The sequence below is a fragment of the Myotis davidii genome, unplaced genomic scaffold (assembly GCF_000327345.1).
Source record: "Myotis davidii unplaced genomic scaffold, ASM32734v1 scaffold196, whole genome shotgun sequence".
Classification (NCBI taxonomy): domain Eukaryota; kingdom Metazoa; phylum Chordata; class Mammalia; order Chiroptera; family Vespertilionidae; genus Myotis; species Myotis davidii.
In genome coordinates, this window is record NW_006288258.1 from 3,475,292 (window position 1) to 3,483,602 (window position 8,311).

Below are 8,311 nucleotides of genomic sequence, written 5' to 3' on the forward strand. Positions count from 1 at the left end.
CTCTCTCTCCCTTCTCAAGTCAGGACAAGAATTAACTTTTAAAGATACTAACACTTCCATGAAGTCCAAATATAATTTACTTTTTCATTTTAAAAACTGCATAAAATTTGACTTTTTGAATAAAAGCATGTCATTCATCTGAAAGAAACAAAACTAAATTAAACCTTCTTTCATGATTGATCAATTAAATAGATTTGAAAGTCAGCCTCAAGGAAGACTGCAGGACATGACATAACAACTAATTTCTACTGTCATTAAGAACAATGCTTTAAATTTTATTTTTACATTTTTTCCTTCCCAAATATTTATATTTTGTTCTCTGAAACTTCCTAATTTCCTGAGGTCAAGATTTAATGTTTCCCTCCTGGTCTATTTCTTTTGTAATGCATGGCATAAATACTAGACATAGGGTATTCTAATGACAAAAGTTTATAAATTTATATAAAGAATGACAGTCTTAAGAATTCATATGTGCTATAAATAGCTGTGTCAGTTTCCTCGGGCTGCCATAACAAATTACCACAAAGTTGTTGGCTTAAAACAACAGTAATATCTTCCCTGAGTTCTGGAGACCAGAAGTTCGGAATCAAGCTGTTGGCAGGGTTGGTTGCTTATGGAGATTCTGAGGGAGAATGCCATGCCTCTCTCCTGACTAGCAGCTGTGGGCAAGCCTCGATTTGTGGCTATTTTACTGAAATCCCTGCTCCATTTCACAATGACTTCTCTGTGTGTCTAATCTCTCTGATCTCTCTCTCTCTCTCTCTCTCTTTTTTAAAGACATTTTTATTGATTTCAGAGAGGAAGGGAGAGGAAGAGAGAGAAACACCAATGATGAGAGAGAATCATTGATTGGCTGCCTCCTGCACGTCCCCTAATGGGGATCCAGCCAGCAACCCCAGGCATGGGCCCTTGACCAGAATCAAACCTGGGACCTTCAGCCCGCAGGCTGATGCTCTATCCACTGAGACAAACTGGCTAGGGCAGTGGTTGGCAAACTTATTAGTCAACAGAGCCAAATATCAACAGTACAACGATTGAAATTTCTTTTGAGAGCCAAATTTTTCTTAAACTGTATAGGTAGGTACATTGTTATTAACTTAATTAGGGTACTCCTAAGGCTTAGGAAGAGCCACACTCAAGGGGCCAAAGAGCTGCATGTGGCTCGTGAGCCGAAGTTTGCCAACCACGGGGTTAGGGCATTCTCTGCTCTCTCTTAAAAGGACATTCATAATGGCATTTAGTCCCACCTAAATAATCCAGAGTTATCTGATCTCAAGATCCTTAACTTAATTACATTCACAAAGATCCTTTATTATTATTATTATTATTATTATTATTTAGTTTTTTGTTGTTAATCCTCACCCAAGGATATTTTTCTATTGATTTTTAGAGACAGTGAGAAAGAGGGAGAGGAAGAAAGAGAGAGTGAAATAGAGAGAGAAACATTGATGTGAGAGAGACACATCGATTGGTTGCCTCCTGCATGTACCCCAACTGGGCCAAGGATCAAACTTGCAACCCTTCAATGTTTGGGCCGAGGCTTTAACCAGGGAAAAATCCTTTTTTAAAACAAGTAACATTTGCAAGTTTTAAGGATGAGGACTTGATGTCTTTGGATGGCCATTTTTTAATGGCCTACTACAACAATTTCTAAGTGTTTTTAATCCTTCATATTTTGTGACATTGAACTACTCAATAGTAACAGAGTTCAGCTCTTTACAATGAATGTAACAAGGTTTACATTTGGCAGAATTTGTCTTTTAATGAAATTTTGAGTAAAATGTGTTTTTCACAGTATACATAAAATTCTTTGTGAAGAGCCATCATGTGCGTTTATCAGCTGTTGGCCAGTGCCAGAAGTAGAAAAAGACTCTCAAGTAACTGATTTGCCAGACCCTGAGTTCTCGCTCTGGCTGCCTTTCTCCTGCTCTCACAAGTCCTTTAGCAATGTGTAGGGCGCTGTAAACAATAGGAAGTGCAAAGATTGTATTGCCAAGGGCGGCATAGTCTTCACCAGGCACTCTCCAGCCCTGGGTAGAATACTCAGCCTCTCTCTGTTACTAACATGGTAAGCCTTTCCCTGTTGAACTCAAGGACACATTGCTTCGCCCAGAGAGGCTAGTGTTTATTACCAACATGTATGTCATCGATGAGCACTAGACAAGTTCATATACAGAATATCTGCACGCAGGAACTGGTTCCTGGGGTGGAAGATGGTGAGCCTGGTGAATATCCGGAGGCAACCTGTATTTTAACACAAAATTTAAAAAAAATACAAATTCAATTCAATTATAATTCTTTTAAAAATAGATTATGTGATTAAACTTGCTTTCATTTTCCCCCTATGGGTTTGTATGTAGACTCAGCAGATGCATAATTCTGTATCAGTGACTATTTTGGCTGCAAAGTCTCTGAGAGGCGACAGGGAAGATTCTTCACAATGTAGTCAATTGCATGCCTTTCGACGCCAGAGTTTGTTAACTTTCCTACACTGGCAGCTCTTTTCTCAAAATGCTTGTTTTCCCGTTCAAAGATGATGATGAAAATGTAGTGCTTTATTTTAACAGAGATTATCACTTTTTTGGGCAGCATTTTTCATTGACTACACACACACACACACACACACACACACACACACACACACACACACGAGGGAAGAAGAGTTCCAGGAGAAAGTTGTAATAATTCAGGCAAGAGATAGCCCAGGATGAAGCAGTCTTTTCACGTCAGATTGAGGGGAAAGGGCACTTTAGAGATGAAAATGAAATATACTGAACACCTAAGACAAGGGTAAAGAGATATTACATGGTGGGAGGGAAAAATTAATTTGTGTGTGTGTTGTTTTTTTTTAGTTCATTTGTGTTTGGTACAGGCCAGACCTAATATTTGACTCTTTTATGCCAAGTGTTTGAAACAGATTAAGCTGACAAGCTTGGAATACTCAGGTCTAATGGCTGCTAATAGTACTGTTTTCCCTTCCAAACAATGTAGTGGAAATAACTCACCTTGATAAGAGCAGCAATTAAGAGTATTAACACTTAAGAATCTATCCAGCAATATTTATTCTTTCAGTGCTGTTCTATGAATAGATTTCCTTAAAGCCCACAAAACCAGAACAATGATGGGTAAGTTTAAATGGATAAGGTGTCGTTGGTTGTTATCCCTGAAGTCGGGTTTTCTGTGACTCAGATTTATAGTGAAACCAGTGCTATTAGCCATAAAGAGTTTGGGGTTATCTGCTTGGCAAAGGGGCCAGTGTCTCACAGAGCACTTTCCTGAGGGGAGATAGCAAGATTTAAGGACTGGGTTAGCCCATAAATAATTTATTGTCACAATATTCCCTCTCCTTACCCTTTTATTTTCAAGCATTCCATATTTCTTATGATAAAAATAAGATTTTTCCATTTTCTGGTTTGCCTTCATATTAAAGGAACGTCTGGTGTTTTGATTTAGTTTTTCTGCTAATAACCTCCTTTCAGAAGTCTTATTTGAAAATGGAATTTCCATACAGAGCAATTCACTAGACTAGCCTGGCCACTGATAATATGTCTTTACTTCCAAATCACAGTTGGAAATGGTCTGTGAGGAAAACATCTTGTTTTATATGCTATATCCTTTGGCACTCCTCATGCCATTATATTAAGAGAAATACTGTGGTGTCTTTAAACAGAAAACACATATAAAGTATAGGGCTCAGAGCAGTAAAATAAGAACCTGGAATTCTGGATTTTAATTCTGATTCTGTTACTAATTAACTGTGGTCCTGGGCAAATTATTTTCTTCCCTTAACACACAGTAGAGATAATAATGACTATCTTAATTACTTTATAGAGTAACTAGGAAAAGCATGTGGCTGTGTGTGTGTGTGTGTGTGTGTGTGTGTGTGTGTATAAGCACTTTGAAAATAATAAGTATTAGACAAATGTAAGACTTTTAAAATAATATTAATGAATACTTGCTTGGAGTGAAAAATATGTATACATATATATAGATATGTATATGTAGAGATGCACATATATGGGAACAGTGTTGTTTATTTTTCTTTCTCCTGGCCTCTGTTCCATGCACATCAGGCTACGTCTTCATCTAAGTAGTTCCATCTGGAACAAAAAGTGAAGTAAAGTTGAGGAAGTAATAGCATGCCTTCTCAATCTCGCAGACCATATCTCCCTAGAGTTCAGGGTCTAGTATGCCTGGGAATCGTTTACAACATTCTATACTTTAAAAAAAAAAAAACCTTCCTCCAATAATACAAATTCCTTTGTTAAAGGCATCCAGAGCCAATATTCAGCATGTTTGGAAATACACCGAATGCGGGTCTCCATGCCTGGAGTGGCCAGCAGGAACTCTGCTCTGCTGGAGCATTTATAGAAAACACATGCCAATCAGACGCCAGTTTCAGAGTGCTCACAGAGTGCTGCAACTTTGAAGTTATTTTCCCCAGATCAGACAGTGAGGAGCAGTTGAATCAATGTGATTCACAGTCCTCCGAGGAAGAAGTTTTACCTATTGGTTGAAAGTAAATTTCCAGCAGAAAGGACTACCCCTCGGTGGTCTCTTCTAGTGAGTGGGCTTTGTTTGCTGCTCCTTCTAAGGCTCCCCTCTGAACCTTACTTGTGCCTACAGTACTTTAAAACGTTTTTAGTGGAGAGTGAGACTTTCACTAATCATTCAGATATATGATGTGCATGATGCTAGGCATTGTTTTGGATAGTTTGTAGATGGTGGAAAATGCACCCTGATTGTCACCAGTAGGGTATACTATATGCATGCATGAGCACATCTATTGCATGACGGAGAGGAGAGAGAGAAAACAAAATATGGGAAAAAAAGAAGGGGAATGGGAGAGAAGGAAAGGAGAAAATTACAGGTCATCATCAAGTGTCTGGCAGGGCTCTCTGTGGAGTTCGTGCTGTTGGCAGTCTGGGCCTGGTGTTGACAGGGCCTCACGCAGATCTGTGGAAATGGCCCTGGCCTTAGAATGCTGCCCTTGTAGGTTCTACCCACCCAGAAAGTACAAACTATATTTACAACTTAGCACGTGAATGGAGAAAGAATTTAATATTCTTTTCATATACTACATTTCTTCAGCTGCTAGTTAATGTCAGGACTAACACTGTTTCAGAACTGAAAATGTGTTCCTGGAATAAAAAATTGGCAACTCCAGCATTAAAAACTGGTGCTATACTAGCCATTCAAGAAACTCTACTATGAACATTGTCAAGCATGATTAGCTAAACATTTTAAAAGTAAAAAGGAGATGGCAAATATTCTCTAAAAGGTTGTTATCATGTGTCCCCATATGCAATCCTTATATCTTTTCAATATGAGAATTTTCTAGAATCCCATTCTCTAGGAGTAGGTTAGACATATATATATATATGGTGTCAAAATTCCATTCTGATTTAAATTTCATAACTAATGAATAATTTTCATTATGTATATTTTCTGATGAAACAAATTTTAGAGCATGTTTGAATTTTTAAATCATTCCCATTTTCTGTGGGAAACTATAGACTCTCATGCTAAAGTGTGATCATTTACACCTTCTGTAAAATAGCTTTCAGTTAGTGGTAACGAGTGGGTGGTTAGAGTAATATGGATATCAAGTCCATATCGCTCAATGCAGAAGCTGCCCTCTGGTGGTCAGGGCGCTCTCACATGGGAGGAGCTCTGCTCAGCCACAAGCCAGACTGATGGCTGCCAGTACAGCGGTGGTGGTGGGAGCCTCTCCTGCCTCCTCAGCAGCACTAAGGATGTCCGACTGAAGTTTAGGCCTGCTCCCCGCTGGCAAGTGGACATCCCCGGAGGGCTGCCGGGCTGCCAGAGGGATGTCTGATTGCCATCTTAGACCCAACCCCCTGGGGAGCGGGCCTAAGCCAGCAGGTGGTCATCCTCTGAGGAGTCCCAGACTGCGAGAGGGCACAGGCCGGGCTGAGGGACCCCCCCCTACACCGAGTGCACAAATTTTTGTGCACCAGGCCTCTAGTATAATATAATAACATAACAACATTTGGACTTGCTATCCATATTTTAATTTTTACCTTGAAAGTTGTACATCTTTATTTCATCAGCCACTAACAACTGCTATAGCAAGTAGTTATCTTAAGCTACAAACTCTTAGTTCTTCTATAATTAAAATTAATCTTTGTTTTGAACCATCATTCTAAAAAGTATGGCACATTTTTTTCTAAAGTTGCAACTCCAATATAGGAGGCTTATAAGGTGCCAAGGTATTACAAATTGACCTGAGCCAATGTCTTCTCTGTAGATAATAACAGCTTCTCAAGAAATTTAATTCTAATGTTATAAAGAAAGTTAAATCTCAAACCAATGCCACCATATATATATATACAAAGCACAGGGAACGAGAGAGATCTATTAAATAAACCTTTATTTAGTTAGCTAGTGCAAACAGTTCATAAACTTGTTTTGCAATCTCCAGAGTTCCAGTTCTCTGTTCTTTGGTGTTTCAACTACCATCTTACTTGGAAAGTACCCTAAAATAAATGTGATATTCTTCCAAAGGTAGGATTCCATGATTTTTCAATTGTCAGCAGGTGTCAAGAATTGTGAAGGATCTGAGATTTATCCTATTTGCAAGCTCACATATTAATCTATAGTTTTGTGAATATCTGCAGAAGACTTGAGATTCCTGTATCACCAACCTCGGATAGTGATTATTCACAACTATAGCCATAGAGTAAGTATCAGCATTTACACAGGTTCTCTGAGCCCCAGTTCCCATAGGGCAGTGGTCGGCAAACTCATTAGTCAACAGAGCCAAATATCAACAGTACAATGATTGAAATTTCTTTTGAGAGCCAATTTTTTTAAACTTAAACTATATAGGTAGGTATGTTGTTATTAACTTAATTAGGGTGCTCCTAAGCTGGCCTTTGCTAAAAACGTCCTCAATCTGATTGAGGTACGTTTGCTGAGGTCGACCCCTTCCAACTCTCCCATCCACACTTGTCTTGTATACTTGTTTCCTCCTTTCTGAAAACTGACTTCTGCGCATGGGCCACGAAGTTTCAATCGCACTGTATGTGCGTGCTCGCACGTGGTATTTTGAGGAAGAGCCACACTCAAGGGGCCAAAGAGCCGCATGTGGTTCACGAGCCACGGTTTGCCAACCACTGCCATAAGGCAATGTGAAAAGGGCCAGGTTGTACCTGAATTTTTCATCAGGTATTACAGAAGAATAGACCTGAGTTTAGAGAACCCTGAATATTTTATGCTGAATAGTAAGCCTGACTACTTTATGCTTCCACCAAAAGAGTATATTGCTAACATCCTTTATGCCATTAAGAAACCATTAATTTCACTAATTAAAAACCCATTTTGGCAGTTTACTAATTAGCTAAATTTCTGATGTGATCAGAGATAATGATAGCTGAAGCGCTTATAATAACCACATCTGGATAGGAGCTTCTCTGATATAATGCTAGCTGACCGCTCCTGGGGTGAAGATTCTTAATTAGTATGCTGGCTGCACACAAAATATGAAAAAATTAATGCTTAACTATTTTAATGAAAATTACAGATGTCCTAACACTAGGTTCAAATGTAGCACCTAGTTTTTGTCATAGTCACCTCCTCCTATAGAGGCATTTGCTGAGTTATCTGATGCTGAGTAATCATAAGTCATTAGTTTCTATGGATACATCCTTTTTCCTCAATCACAAAACTTCTCAAGGTTCACCCTCTGTAATTTGTTTGATATCCATTCTTTCCTCTTTTTCAACCTCACCTCATTATCTAGAATTTTCTGTGATTATGAAAATACTCTATATCTGTGCTATCCAGTAGGACAGCCACAAACCACATTTGACTACTGAACATTTGGAAGTGACTGACTAAGGAACTGTTTTTGAATTTGATTAACTGTAATTAACTTAAGTTTAAACAACTACAAGTGACTAGAAGCTACCATATTGGATAGTGCAACTCTAGAATCTTTATTTAATCTGGAGTGGGAGATGATTAATAGGAAGAGAGAAAATTTTTCTAATACACATTCTATTTTTAAAACCTTTTTTAATGTCCCAAACTATTTTGGAATTTTTAAGTCAGGATTTGGCTTTGTTCCAAAACAGAAAGCACCAGGCAAGGAGGGTACGTAGGTGAGTTCAACCAAACATTAGAGAAATAAATTTATGAATTATCCACATTCTCTTTTAGAGACTAAAAGCAAAGGGAATACATTGTAGCTCATTCTGTGAGGTCATTATTATCTAATACCAAAACCAGAGAGATAGTCATCTCTCATGAACATAGATTCAAATAAAATATTAGCAAATTAAATTGG